We start from the raw sequence: 13,951 nt of genomic DNA, 5'->3' as shown, positions 1-13,951 counted from the left end.
TTATAACATACTTTATGGCTGCAAGTCCGCCAACAGGGGTCGAACATTTTATGGCAGGTTTAATTCGGCCCCGAGGTCGAAGAGGCAATAAATGATGGAGGTCACGGTATCTGTTATCTCTTACAGCCAATGTGAAATTCATGCTGTTATACGTTTTTTAAATGCAAAATGGATTTCACCTATTTACATTCATCGTCAGTGAATCGACGTTTATGTGTAAAAGTATATATTTATCTGTTTAACATGTTTTCAACGAACGGTAATTCACAATGAAAATGACACCGGAAGACCTTCAGATGATCGTGAATTTCCGTTCGGCTAAATTCTCTACACTACACCATTTGCGAACATATTAAACAGATATGCACTTTTATCCATAAACTTCGATTAACTGACGATGAATGTCAATAGGTAAAATCCATTTTGCATTTAAAACTTATCACAGCATGAATTTCACATTGACGGTAACGGCGACCGTGGCGTATATCTTCAAAGGCCGCTAGTCCGACACTGAGCAATGCAGCGAGGCGAAAGTGGTGGGGTGAGGGAGAGTTGATGTGTATGGCAGTGTTTCCAGATTTCTCCCAACACGTCGCACTCTTTCTCAGCGACATAGGGAACCATTTTTTTTACGAATGGCATTGGTGGTAACAGCGACCGTGAACTCCATCTTCAAAGGCTGTCACTGAGAAATGCAGGGAGGTAAAAGGGGTGGGGTGAGAGAGAGGGAGAGTTGATGTGTAAGGCAGTGTTGCCAAATTTATACCAGCACGTCGCACTCTTTTTCGGCGGCATAAGCAACCTTATTATACAGTGAGCACGTAAAGGTTGGAACTAATTCATTTTCTCGAGAATGGACGATTTTGGAAAAAAATCCCGAAACAGGTCAATTTTTATTTTTAAATTACAACTTTTTGGCATATATATCATACTAGTGACGTCACCCATCTGAGCGTGATGACGTCATCGATGATTTTTTTAAATGAGAATAGGGGTCGTGTGATAGCTCATTTGAAAGGTAATTCAAATCTCTATTCAGTAGTATAAACATTAACATAATTATTTATACAGGGTGTCCAAAAAATTCAAAATACATGTTACGGCTCACAGAAAACAGAAAAAAATGTTTATTTAAAAAATAACCATCGGTTTTCGCTTAATCTAAATGTTCAAACTGTCAAGAGGCAGGTGGATGGCTGCATTAATATTGAATTTAAGCAAATACTATATTTATTTATTAAATAAACATTTTTTTCTGTTTTCTGAGAGCAGTAAAATGTATTTTGAATTAAATAAATTACATACATTCTTCTTTTTATGTCAATAAATTTATAATTAAGTATTTTCGATGGGAAATAAGCCACAATTTTACCAAAAAAATGAATTTATTAACGTTTCGACGCCCAAGTCGGGTGTCGTTGTCAAAATACAAAATAATACTAAATAAATAAAAATGTTGTTGCTTAGTAAAAAACTCTTCTAATAATTTATTTAAGTCATCTGAATCTGACTCATTTATATCGGCAATTCAGGCATGTATTATACATTTTAAAGTAGAAGACTTTAAAATGATATTGCCAATATTGATAAGTTGCGTTCCTGGGACGACTTTACTAAAAGATAGTTCATTCGATTACATGAAATCAACCCCAACTCAAGAATATCCGCCACAAAAAATCATAGCATGTGACCTCTCTTTAAAAAGACAACCAAATGCAACGATGGCAGTAAAATTCTTGCGCTAGAGATTCCATAGTAAATCACGAGGGAAAACCAGGAAAAAACCTCGTGATACTATCCAGACATCGTAAGTATTTAGCTTACATTTAGTTTACTCTCAAAACTAATACCAAATTCTGACTTTAATGTATATGTGCTATTTTAAATTATAAATAATATTAATAGTACATAGATATTATATAAATAATACTAAAATATAAAATATGTACTAACTCGATATGTTAATGACTTACTAATCGTGGTATTTTCTTTCTATTGACTTCCTCTTTTAGTATGAGTAACCACATCCTACTGCATTCTACCGAGGAATTTGCGACACAATTGTTTTCATTTAGCATAATTAGAGCCGCTTCTTTGATTTTTCTCTTTTTACTATCTGATTCTTTTAGGATTATACTTGAATCTCTCCACTGAACTCTATGTTCATTATCCCATGCATGTTGACATATTTGAGATCTATCAAATTCTCTATTTTTAATATAAGATTGATGTTCACTTATTCTAACGTCTAATGGTCTTGATGTTTCACCTAAATAAAATTGTTCGCATTCACAAGGTATTTTTTTTATTTAAAGTAAGCCGCATCAACCATATTGGTTATTAGCGGATGGATTTAGTGTATACAATAATGACTAAAAATAACATAATTATATGTGGTACAATATGTTACAGTCTCTTAAAAATTTCACAATATTTTCACTGGTACAGACACTAAAAATCTCCGTTATAACTGATGGGATGTTATAAGTTAGTCTTTCAGCACTATATTTGGGACACTCTGTTAATACATGTTTCACTGTTAACGGCACCTCACAACTCGTACATTTTGGTTGAGGTTCCTTCTTCATTAGATATTCATGTGTAAGTTTGCTGTGTCCTAATCGAAGCCTGGTTAATACTACCTGAAAGAAACGGCTAGGAGAGTTGTTATTCCATCGTCCAAAATTTGGTTTTATTTCTTTCAACTTTAAAGATTTTTCTTCCCAAAATTTAGTCGAATTACATATAAGCTTTTGTTTGAAATACGGTTTGAGATCTTCTGCTAGTGGTTTCATTATCGGTCTGATATTTGGAGAATTTGCTATTTCTCGAGCATTTTTATCAGCTAGTTCGTTTCCTTTAATGCCTATATGTGACGGTATCCACACGAAGACTAATGTTTTGTTCTTCAGCTGCTGCATCTTGTTTTTAATTAATTTAGCAATCGGGTTGCAGGTGTACATTTTTGATATTATATGGAGGGAATTAATTGAGTCAGTAATAATAAGGAATTTTTCTGATTTGACTGTTTGTATATGCTTTAGAGCTCTGTATATTGCATACATTTCTCCAGTTATCACAGTGGATTCTGTGGGCAATTTGAAGCTTTTTATTGTGTCTCTTATAACAAATGACGATCCTACACCAGAAGTTGTTTTAGATGCATCTGTGTAAACTTGGATATATTCAGGGAAAGAAGAAAGTATTCTATTATAATTGCTTATAAATATTTGTGGATTGGTTTCGGATTTATGGTATGATAATAGTTGTAAATTTAAAGTAGGCAAAGGTATTAACCAGGGAGGTGCCGTGTTTACATTTGCTGAATGTGTTGAGGTAAAGTTAAAAATTTCAATAGAGTTTAAAATGTTTTTGATCCTTAATTGAAATGGTAAATGTGTCCTTATGTTGATATTAGATAACGATGACTGAATAAGAAAAGGGTTGTCAGGTTGTAATGATGATTGTTTTGAAACGTAAGATAAACTAAGTAATTTTCGTCGTTCATGTAATGATGGCTCTCCAAGTTCCCACTCGAGGCTTGCAACAGGAGTTGTTCTGTAAGCTCCAGATATTATGCGTAATGCATTGTTGTGTATAATGTCTAAGAGTTTTAAATTTGACTTTGACGCTGAAGAATGTGCAATACATCCGTAGTCCAATTTTGATCGGATTAGGCTTCTATACAACAGTAGTAATGTATCTCCGTCAGCACCCCATTGTTTGTTGGCTAAACATTTAAGAAGATTTATACCATTTTGACATGATATTGCCAATTGCTTAATATGTGATTTCCAACTTAAAGTTTCGTCGAATGTTAAACCTAAGGGCCGGTTGTTCGAACGCTAATCAAAAATGATCATTATCAAATATTTAATTACTGTCACAACTGTCAATGTCAACTTTGATTGGGTTGCTAAAAACATAATTATTGATTACAATTATGAAATTATTTAATCAATTATGTTAATAATTGTTATGTTAATTGATTAACTAATCTCATAATTATAATAAATGATGTTTTTAGCAACCCAACCAAAGTTGACATTGACAGTTATGACAGTAATTAAATATTTGATAGTGATCATTGTTGATTAGCGTTCGAACAACCGGCCCTAAATATTGTATCTCTGTACATCGTTTCAATAACTTTGTGCCGAATTTTAAGGTAGGTATGTTAGTGTGAATAGGCTTTTTGGAAAAAATAATATATTGTGTCTTGTCAGCTGAAAAATTGAATCCACTCGTATTAGACCAACTATCAATTTTGTTTAGTTCTTCTTGTAAAAATTTGACCATGGAATTAATATTTTTTCCTTTGATGAACATTATCATGTCATCAGCATATAATCTAGCCTGTGCAGGTCTCTTGAGATTTTTGATAACATCATTCATTGTAATTAAAAAAAGTGTAGGGCTAATTACAGATCCTTGTGGTGTTCCATTGTCCTGAGACTTAATAGTAGAATGTTCTCTATTACTTCGTACTGAAAATTTGCGTTGATGTAGAAAGTTATTCAAAAATGCCAACATGTTTCCTTGAATTCCCCAAGTCTGTAGCTTTTTTAATATTCTGTATCGCCATGCCAAATCAAATGCTTTGTGGATATCAAAGTAAACAGCTATGCATTTCTGTTTGTTACAGAAGGCTTCATTAATTTGACTTTCTAAATGTAAAACATTATCTGTAGTGGATCTTAAGGGACGAAATCCAGCTTGTTCCGGTATGAGTAAATTGTGCTGTTCCAAATGCCACATAAGTCTATTATTTATTATTTTCTCTATCAATTTGCAAGTAGAACATGTAAGTGATATTGGCCTATATGATTCTGCTGCTGTTGCCGACTTATTAGGTTTTAGAATAGGGATGACAATAGCTTGTCTCCATAAGTCGGGAAATTTTTGTTTACACCAGATTATGTTAAAAAGATTCAATAGGAAGTCTAAAGCTTCGTTAGGTAACTGTTGTAGGAATATTGCGGGTATGTCATCTGGGCCTGGTGATGTGTTTTTTAACATTTGGACAGCTTCTAACAGTTCTGTTTTATTAATTGGAGTATTTATATCATCGTTACTAGCTATAACTTCTATTGGATTTGCTTCTTCTTCCCGATAACGTAAAAAAATATTGTTGTAATTTTCATTTGTAGACTCTTGTCTGTATGTTTCAGCTAATTCTTCTACAATTTTTTTGTTTTCAATAATTAGGTTTCCATTTCGTTCTAGGTATTTTATTCCATTTTGTGTATTGACGCCAGCTATTTTCTTTACTTTTTTCCATGCGGATGACATGTTAGTATTCCTGTTAATACTTTGAACGTATTTTTTCCAAGACTCTTTTTTAGATCTGGTAGTAATTAATTTTGCATATGCCCTTTTTTTCCTTAGCTCTATCAAGTTCTCATTAGTTTTATGTCTTTTGAAAGTATTTAATGCTTTTTTTCTTTGCTTTATTGCCAATTCACACTCTTCATTCCACCAGGGTACAACTTTGTTTTTTGCTATGTACTTTGTTTTTCCCATTGCAATTGTGGCGGCTTCAGTGATTAAGTTATTAAACAATTTTAAAGTTAAGTTTATGTCTTCTTCACTTATAGGGATATTTGATATTTCTTCGGTAATTTTTGTTTTAAAGATGTTCCAGTTGGCTTGCTTAATTTTCCACTTTTGAAAAGGATTGGTTTTTGTTGTGGGGTTGGAAATTTTTGTTATTATTATTGGATAATGATCACTTCCATATAAATCGTCTACGGTTTGCCATGTGTGATTTAGTAATGTCGATGGGTCAGAAATAGACGTCAATTGCAGTTTTAGCTCCATCGTTCATTATTGTTAAATTCAGGCTATTGATTATGTTTGCTAATAACTTTCCATTTTTAGTAGTTTTTTCGGAACCCCATAGGAGATTATGGCTATTAAAGTCACCAAGAATTAATTTTGGTGATGGAATTTGCATAATTAAGTCGGAAAGTTCATTTCCTTGGATATTATGGTTCGGGGGAATATAAATATTACATATGTTCATTTTTTTATTAGTACCTGTTGTTACTGTTACTGCTATTGCTTCTAAGTTTGTATTAATTGTGATTATGTGTAAATCGGTTTTAGTATATATTGCAACACCACCACTGGCATGATTTGTCTGTCTATTTTGATAGTAGACATTATATGACTTCAAGTCACACACATTGTTGTCTTTAAAATTAGTTTCTTGAAGACATATAATATCAGGAGAATATTTCCTAATTAAAACCTGAAATAAGGGTAGGCGGGTGTGAAAACTGTTTAAATTCCACTGTAAAATATTATTATACATGAATTATATTTTTATTTAAATAATTAGTTTTGAGATACATCACTGTCGAAGTCAGATGAAACAGAAAGTCGGAGCACTTGTTTAGTTAATTTTTTAGTTAGTCTAGTACATTTGATTTTCATTTTTCGATCTTCAGTCTGCGAATGTATTGCATTTATCATATCTATAAGAGATGGAATATTTTCGGTATAGTCTTTAGCAATGCTTAATGCATCACTACTACCGTGAGTATTCTCGTAACAGATTAGTGAATTGTTGACTATCGAGTGGGAACTTAGGATTGTGGTTGTCAATGAAATTGATTATGTTTTGGGGCAGTTCTCGAAATTCTAATGAGGGTTTGCCTTCCGACTTCAACTTTTTCTTTGGAGCTTTTGGGACAGGTTTTGGAAAGTAAGAGTTTGCTTCTGAGGAATTAGTAATATCTGATGTATCTTCTGGACTAGATGTTGCATTTCGTTTAGAGGTCGTAGGATTAGTTATTGAAGTTGTTTGAACTTCAAAAGAAGTGGGTATGTCGTGATTAGGCTCATTGAGTATAGGAGTAATTGGTGTTTGTTCACATATCATTTCAAGGTTAGTAGTATTTGATATAGACTCACTTGAATTATTGCTGTCTGAGGGATTGTCTAGAGAGGAACTTTGTTGTTGTGATTTAGTATATGGAGAAGTAGGAGCTTGGAGTTGGAGGCTGGCACATCGTGATGCCAAATGACCTGGTTGTTTGTACTTATAGCATAATTAGTGTGACCAACTCCTATTTAGTCAAATTCGGGACACGGCTGAAAAAAATACCTGAAATCCGGGACTTTTCAATGAAAATCGGGCCATTTTTTTTAATATAGAACTTTCATAATATCATCATTTTATTTATTAAACATTTTTATGTTGCCAATATTTTTAATGGGGTTAAGCCACAATGATTGGTTGTAATGATAATGACGATAATTAAAATACAGAAAAGAAAAAAAAGTTCACAGTTTGAGTTTTTGTAGAACTATAATACCAAATACCACAATATGCAGCGTTTTGGATGTGGTATTAATATTCTTCTTCTTCTTCAGCCTTCAGAAATCCAACTTTGGATATAGACCTCCCCCAATTCAATCCAGTGTTGCCTATTTTGCGCCACGTGTTTCCAGTTGTGTCCTCCAAAGTTCTTTATGTCATCAGCCCATCTCATTTGTGGCCTTTCTTTGCTTCTTCTTCCTAACCACGGTCTCCATTGTTGTATTTCGTGATTCCATCTTTTACCCTTCAGTCGGGCGTTGTGTCCTGCGAAGCTCTATTTTAATTTGGCAGCATGTCCTCCTGCGTCTTTTACTTTGGTTTTGTTTCTAATCCATTTATTTGTTTTTTTTATCTATAAGCCTCACCCCGAGCATTGATCTTAATATTACACTTGTTGTTTTTTCGTCTTACCAATTCAGTTTGATATGAATTCTTAGAAGAATATTCAAAATTTAAAAATAGAATTTTACCAAAACATTGAAAATTCGGATGGCCCGGAAGCCTGGTCCGGGACGCCGGGACATGACTTCATAATTCGGGCCATGTCCCGGATTTTTCGGGCTAGTTGGTCACACTAAGCATAATGTATCTGTTGTAAGATATATGTGATATGTTAAGTCATCATGATAAATTTCTAGTACTTCGGGAATTTGGAAATTATCTTCTGGAGGAGATATGTACACCTGCCTTCGAAAACTAAGTATGTGACTATACGCTGGATCAGGTGCTCCAATTCGTAAGAATGTGATAGGTGACATTAGCTGTAATCCAATAGTTTTTAACTTGGTTTCCAATAAATTATGTGGAATTGTGGGACTTACGTTGGATAGAACAAGTCTTTGTGATGGGGTAACTAGCTTTCTTACTGGTATTACTGTGTTATTAATTTTAATAGAATTATGTTCTTTTAAAAATTTGTCTACCACTGATTTACTTGACAAGTATACACAAACACGGTTGTTTGAAATCTTGGATGAAAATATAATGTTTTTTGGATCTACAATTGGTCCGAGTTCTAATAAGTAATCTTGTAGTTTGAGGCCCTCTATTGCAGAAAAGATAATTCCCTGTTCTTTGCTTGGAAAAGTTATTGGTGAATGAGTCAATGCTGTGGAATATTTTTTAGTGTTTGGTGAGTTATCAGTATCAATAATACCATTGCTGTTATTATTATTCATTTTGGTCGTTTTCGATTTTTCGGTTTCATTAATTTGGCTGAGTACGGACCTGTTTTATTTAAAAGTTGAGGAACAACCAGATTTTGATAATTGCTCTTTTTATTCTAACCAAATTGTTAGGTTAGTCAGAACAATGGTCAGTTTATTATTAAATTGTTTTTGTCTTGGCTTTTATATCTTATACTGTACATTGTTGACGATTTATCTAATTTTAGTAAATTGTAGTTGTAGTAAATTGTTATTTGTTATTTATATTATGTTTTTCTTTTGACTGTATGTAAGCTTTGTCCATAAAATTGTAAAAATTTTCAGTGGCAATAAAGCATATTTCTATTCTATTCTATTCTATTATCATGCAATCAAACAAAATGAGAGTTTTCTTTACTCACGTATGATTTCCTGCACTTAAATAATCACTATTATCACTTTAGTAGTAATATTAACTTGTTAATTATCGATTTTTACTAATATTATTTCAGAGCTGTTTATAAAACCAGTGCTGGTAACACGATCAGGTCTGGAATCCCCACAAGGTATTTTATAAATACAATTCTTTGTTCTTTCTTGTTGATTGTTAGGTTTAGTTTTAGATAGAATAGATCCCAATGTGTTTTTTGTTTTGAATGTTGTTGAAATGTTGAATTTATTTCCTATTGTTTTAAGTTTCTCAGATGGTCCTTTTATATATGTTATTGATATTTTCCTCGTATTATTTCTTGTGGATGTTATAGGATCCCGTTCTACGTTGTTCTGTTCCATTCGATCCAATCTTGACAATTCCTTATTTATAAACTATGAACCTCGTGAGAATTTTACTGCCATCGTTGCATTTGGTTGTCTTTTTAAAGACAGATCACATGCTATGATTTTTTGTGGCGGATATTTTTGAGTTGGGGTTGATTTCATGTAATCGAATGAACTATCTTTTAGTAAAGTCGTCCCAGGAACGCAACTCATCAATATTGGCAATATCATTTTAAAGTCTTCTACTTTAAAATGTATAATACAAACCTGAATTGCCGATATAAATGAGTCAGATTAAATAAATTATTAGAAGAATTTTTTACTAAGCAACATCATTTTTATTTATTTAGTATTATTTTGTATTTTGACAACGACACCCGACTTGGGCGTCGAAAGGTTAATAAAATAATTTTTTTGGTAAAATTGTGGCTTATTTCCCATCGAAAATACTTAATTATAAAATTGCCACAAGGAAATAGCTTCAGAACAACATCAATAAATTTAATTCAAAAAATTTGTTTTGGACACCCTGTATAAATAATTATGATAATGTTTATACTACTAAATAGAGAATTGAATTACCTTTCAAATGAGCTATCACGCGACCCCTATTCTCATTTAAAAAAATCATCGATGACGTCATCACACCTAGACGGGTGACCTCACTAATATCATATATATGCCAAAAAGTCGTAACTTAAAAATAAAAATTGATCTGTTTCGGGATTTTTTTCCAAAATCGTCCATTCTCGAAAAAATGAATTTATTCCAACCTTTACGTGCTCACTGTATACCTCCATACAGTGGAGTATTGGAGAGTATTGGAGGATATAGGAATTCGCGGAGTACCTTTAAACCTGTTTAAAAGTTACTTAAACGACAGAGAACAAGCTGTGAGAATAGGAAATTCGGTGAGTAACAATAATAAAATTAATTTTGGAGTGCCTCAGGGTACCGTTCTAGGGCCAATCTTGTTCTCTATATATATTAATAATTTATTTCACTTAAAAACTAAAGGAAACATCATTGGATTTGCTGATGATACAGCAATATTTTACCAAGGCGGTACGTGGCAACAGTTAAAAGAATTAATAGAGGACGATTTTAAAAACATTTCTGGATGGTTCGACTACAAAAAACTCACAATTAATTATGAAAAAATCTTTTTTATTCCCTTCTGCAGCTATAAAAATACTTTACCCGAATTTACAGTTCTTCAGACCGATAAAATAGGAAATAAAATAATAAAATTAAAAAATCATATTAAATACTTGGGCATAATTATTGATTCTCACCTTAAATGGGATATGCATATAAATAACGTAACGAATAATTTAAGGCCATTATTGTATAAATTAAAGTATATGAAAACTATTTTAAAAACAACTCACCTTAAAATTGTATACCAGGCACTCGTTGAATCCAGAGTCAATTATGCAATCACCTCATGGGGTTCTGCCTTGAAAACTCATCTAAAAAAATTAGAAATAATACAAAAAAAAATCCTAAAAATAATTTATAATAAAAACAACACTTACCCATCAGACTCCCTATTTAAAGAAACAACACTTTTGGATATCAGGCAAACATATTTTCTTAATGTCGTTTTACATATTTATAAGAATAACTCCATAATTCATTCAACTCAACATAGCTATAATACAAGATATAAACTTGACGATAACATACAAATTGCTTTAAAAAATAAGACAATAGGACAAAGATCATTAAGCTTTCTAAGTATCATAATTTTCAATTTTTTGCCAGTTACATATAAAATGTATTTAACGACCATTAACTCAAAAGGTCTTTTTAAGTCATTTATTAAATCATTCATTTTAAACACTGAGAGGTATGTTATTCATTCTCTAATTGAAAGAGATGCAAATTAAAGTAATTTCAACCTAATATTTTATAGTAGTTATAACTGTTTTAAATTTTACTTGTTTTTTTTTTTAATTTAGGCAATTCCTTCGTTTTTCTTTTTTTTTTAATTAATAGAGTTTGGTAAAAAAAATATTAATAATATACATATTGTAGAAACCATTACAATATAATCTGTTGAACAAAAAATACCCCATGCGCATCCTACGGGACATAAATGGGATTTTTTGTTTATTTTGAAAAAGCATTAATGTGACATGTATGAATTGTAAAAAATATATAAATATTAGGACAATATTACTAATAAAATTTTCCATAAGTTATATTTATTTAAAATAATTAATAATTTCATATTCTTTTTTACTTTGTAAATGCTATATAACTTTTGGTTGTAATATAAGACAGACTTTTATTTTTGATTATTGTAATATTATAATTAATTTAAAGATAAACTTCTTTAATTATGTTATCCAACATATTCATGCATATGAATAACTCCTTATTTATTATACACTGTGACTTTTAGGTAGCGTGATGTTATGATCTGAAGTTATCTCCTTTATACCACCAGATGCATAAAAAATATCGGCGGGTGTAATTTCCTCACCAAAATAATCTTTTACCTGCGTTTGGAAGGGTATGCCATAATCCCACAGGTATTTTCCTCACCAAAATCGAAGTGATTATTTCAGGTAGATTTTACAAAAAGGCATTCAAGGGAATTATTTATCTACCTAACTCTAAGATTACAGTAGATACCTATAATAATTATATATATAACAGCGCTAACAGGCCTTATAGGCCTACGGCTTCTAAATTCTGGATAATATTTCTCCATTCTGTTCGGTCCTCTGCACTCGTTTCTCCAGTCCTTCACCCCGATTTCTTCCAAATCCCTCTCTGCAGCCTCTAACCATCTCTTCCTTGGTCGACCTCGTCTCCTTTTTCCCAATGCTCTGTCATTCAATATTCGTTTGACGTTTCTAGTTTCTGGCATTCGAGTAATATGTCCCAGCCATCTAACTCTTTGGGCTCGTATTTTTGTCGTTATTTTTGGTCTCCCATACATCCTCATTACTTCTTCATTTGTTCGTCTCCTCCAGGTTTTCTCCGCTATCTGTATACCTCCAAAAATTTTTCTCAGGATCTTCCTTTCCCATATCTGTATCTTCTTCTCCTCTTGTTGATTCATTACCCACGTTTCGCTCGCATACAACACTGTGGGCCGTATTATCGTTTCATACATTCTGATTTTCGCGTTTATTGATACATTTTTTGCTTTTAATATCGTGTTTAAGGTACCCACAACTCGACTTCCCTTCAATAATCTTTTATCTATTTCTTTTTCTTCCCTTCCAGTACTGGTTACAGTCACTCCCAGGTATTCGAATTCTGCTACTTCCTTAAATTTATATTCATCTCCTTCTCCTTTCATTTTTATATAGTTATCCTCTTTATTTATATCTCCTTTCATTACCATGTATTGTGTTTTTCCTTGGTTGATTCTTAATCCATACCTTTTTGCTTCCGCTTCGAACCTATAATAATTAATGAATTAATAATTATGGTATTTTATTTTTAGTCACAATTGCAATTTTGGCATATTTAATATGCAATGGCATATTTAATAGAAAGTAATCGCGATAAACCTTTACTGCTATGTATTTGAAAATTTTATTTTTTATTAAGTGAAAGTTTTATAAAGTGAAAGTTTTAAAAAGTGAAGAAGTGTACTGGAGGTCTAATAAAACAATTTGTAGTGCGAAATTGTTTACTATTGGTGCAAATTTTACAATTTCTAGAACTAGCCTACAACATAATCATGTACCCGATCGTCAGTAGATAGATCGGAAAATTGTTTCTAACTCTTGTAAACGTTAAGCCGAAGAGAATATTACTGAAAAAACAGCAAAAATTATACACCAAGAGCTTGCAGCTAATTTGCCTGAAACAATTCTACGATTGATATATGAAAAAATATACGTTGATAATAAATATATACGTTATATGTAAGTTACATAAGAAAAAATATATAATTATCGACAAAAATGATGCCTGGTCGACTTCCTTCTAATATTGATAAGGTTCAATAAGGGGAAAATATTCTCTCTATAAACTGTGTCAAAGGTAAGATAATAGTGAAACAAATGTAAGAATTTTAGCCACATTGAATTTTACATATTATATTATAGATGGCACATTTTCTTAGTGTACCAGATATTATTTGCAATCATTCACTATTCACGGGCTAATTAATGGGCATTGTATTTCTTTATTATACTGTTTACTGCCAAACAAAAAAAAAACATAAACTTACAAAAATCTTTTTTATTTGTTAAAATCAGAAATTCTTAAAGCTCTCAAAATTAAGTTTAATCCTAGTAAAATTTTTATAGATTTTGAAAAAGCTATACATAATGAAATCATTCAAATATGTCCGAACACTGAAATACATGGTTGTAGATTTCACCTACTGCAAGCTTCTAGTATGTGGTATAGAAAAATTCTGTCTCTTGATTTAACATCAGAATCAGAATATACGAATGATTGTGAAGTAGGCAAGTGGCTCAAACATACTTTTGGCCTTACATATATAAAACCAGAAGACATATCAGATTGTCTTGTGTTTGATTTAATGTCATGCAAACCAGAAAATGAAATTTTAGATAGATTTATGTTGATTATTTAGTTGAAACTTATACAGGGTGTTTGGTAAGGAAAGGACCGTAGTTTAACCTTAGATTTCTGAGGTTAAAATAGGTCGATTTAAGCTAACTTACCTTAGTACGAAAGTTGATAATAACCGAAATACAGGGTG

General features: G+C 31.9%; 1 protein-coding gene across 1 annotated transcript in view; it reads left to right on the top strand.

Moving 5' to 3' along the window:
• LOC114329412 (uncharacterized) overlaps window positions 1–13,951 on the top strand; it is a 241,311-nt gene that overhangs the window by 188,768 nt on the left and 38,592 nt on the right. The gene's annotated exons all lie outside the window — the stretch shown is intronic.

This window comes from Diabrotica virgifera, chromosome 7, assembly GCF_917563875.1.
Source record: "Diabrotica virgifera virgifera chromosome 7, PGI_DIABVI_V3a".
NCBI lineage: Eukaryota > Metazoa > Arthropoda > Insecta > Coleoptera > Chrysomelidae > Diabrotica > Diabrotica virgifera.
Note: the sequence above shows the minus strand (reverse complement) of the source record. Positions and strands in the feature narration are given on the sequence as shown.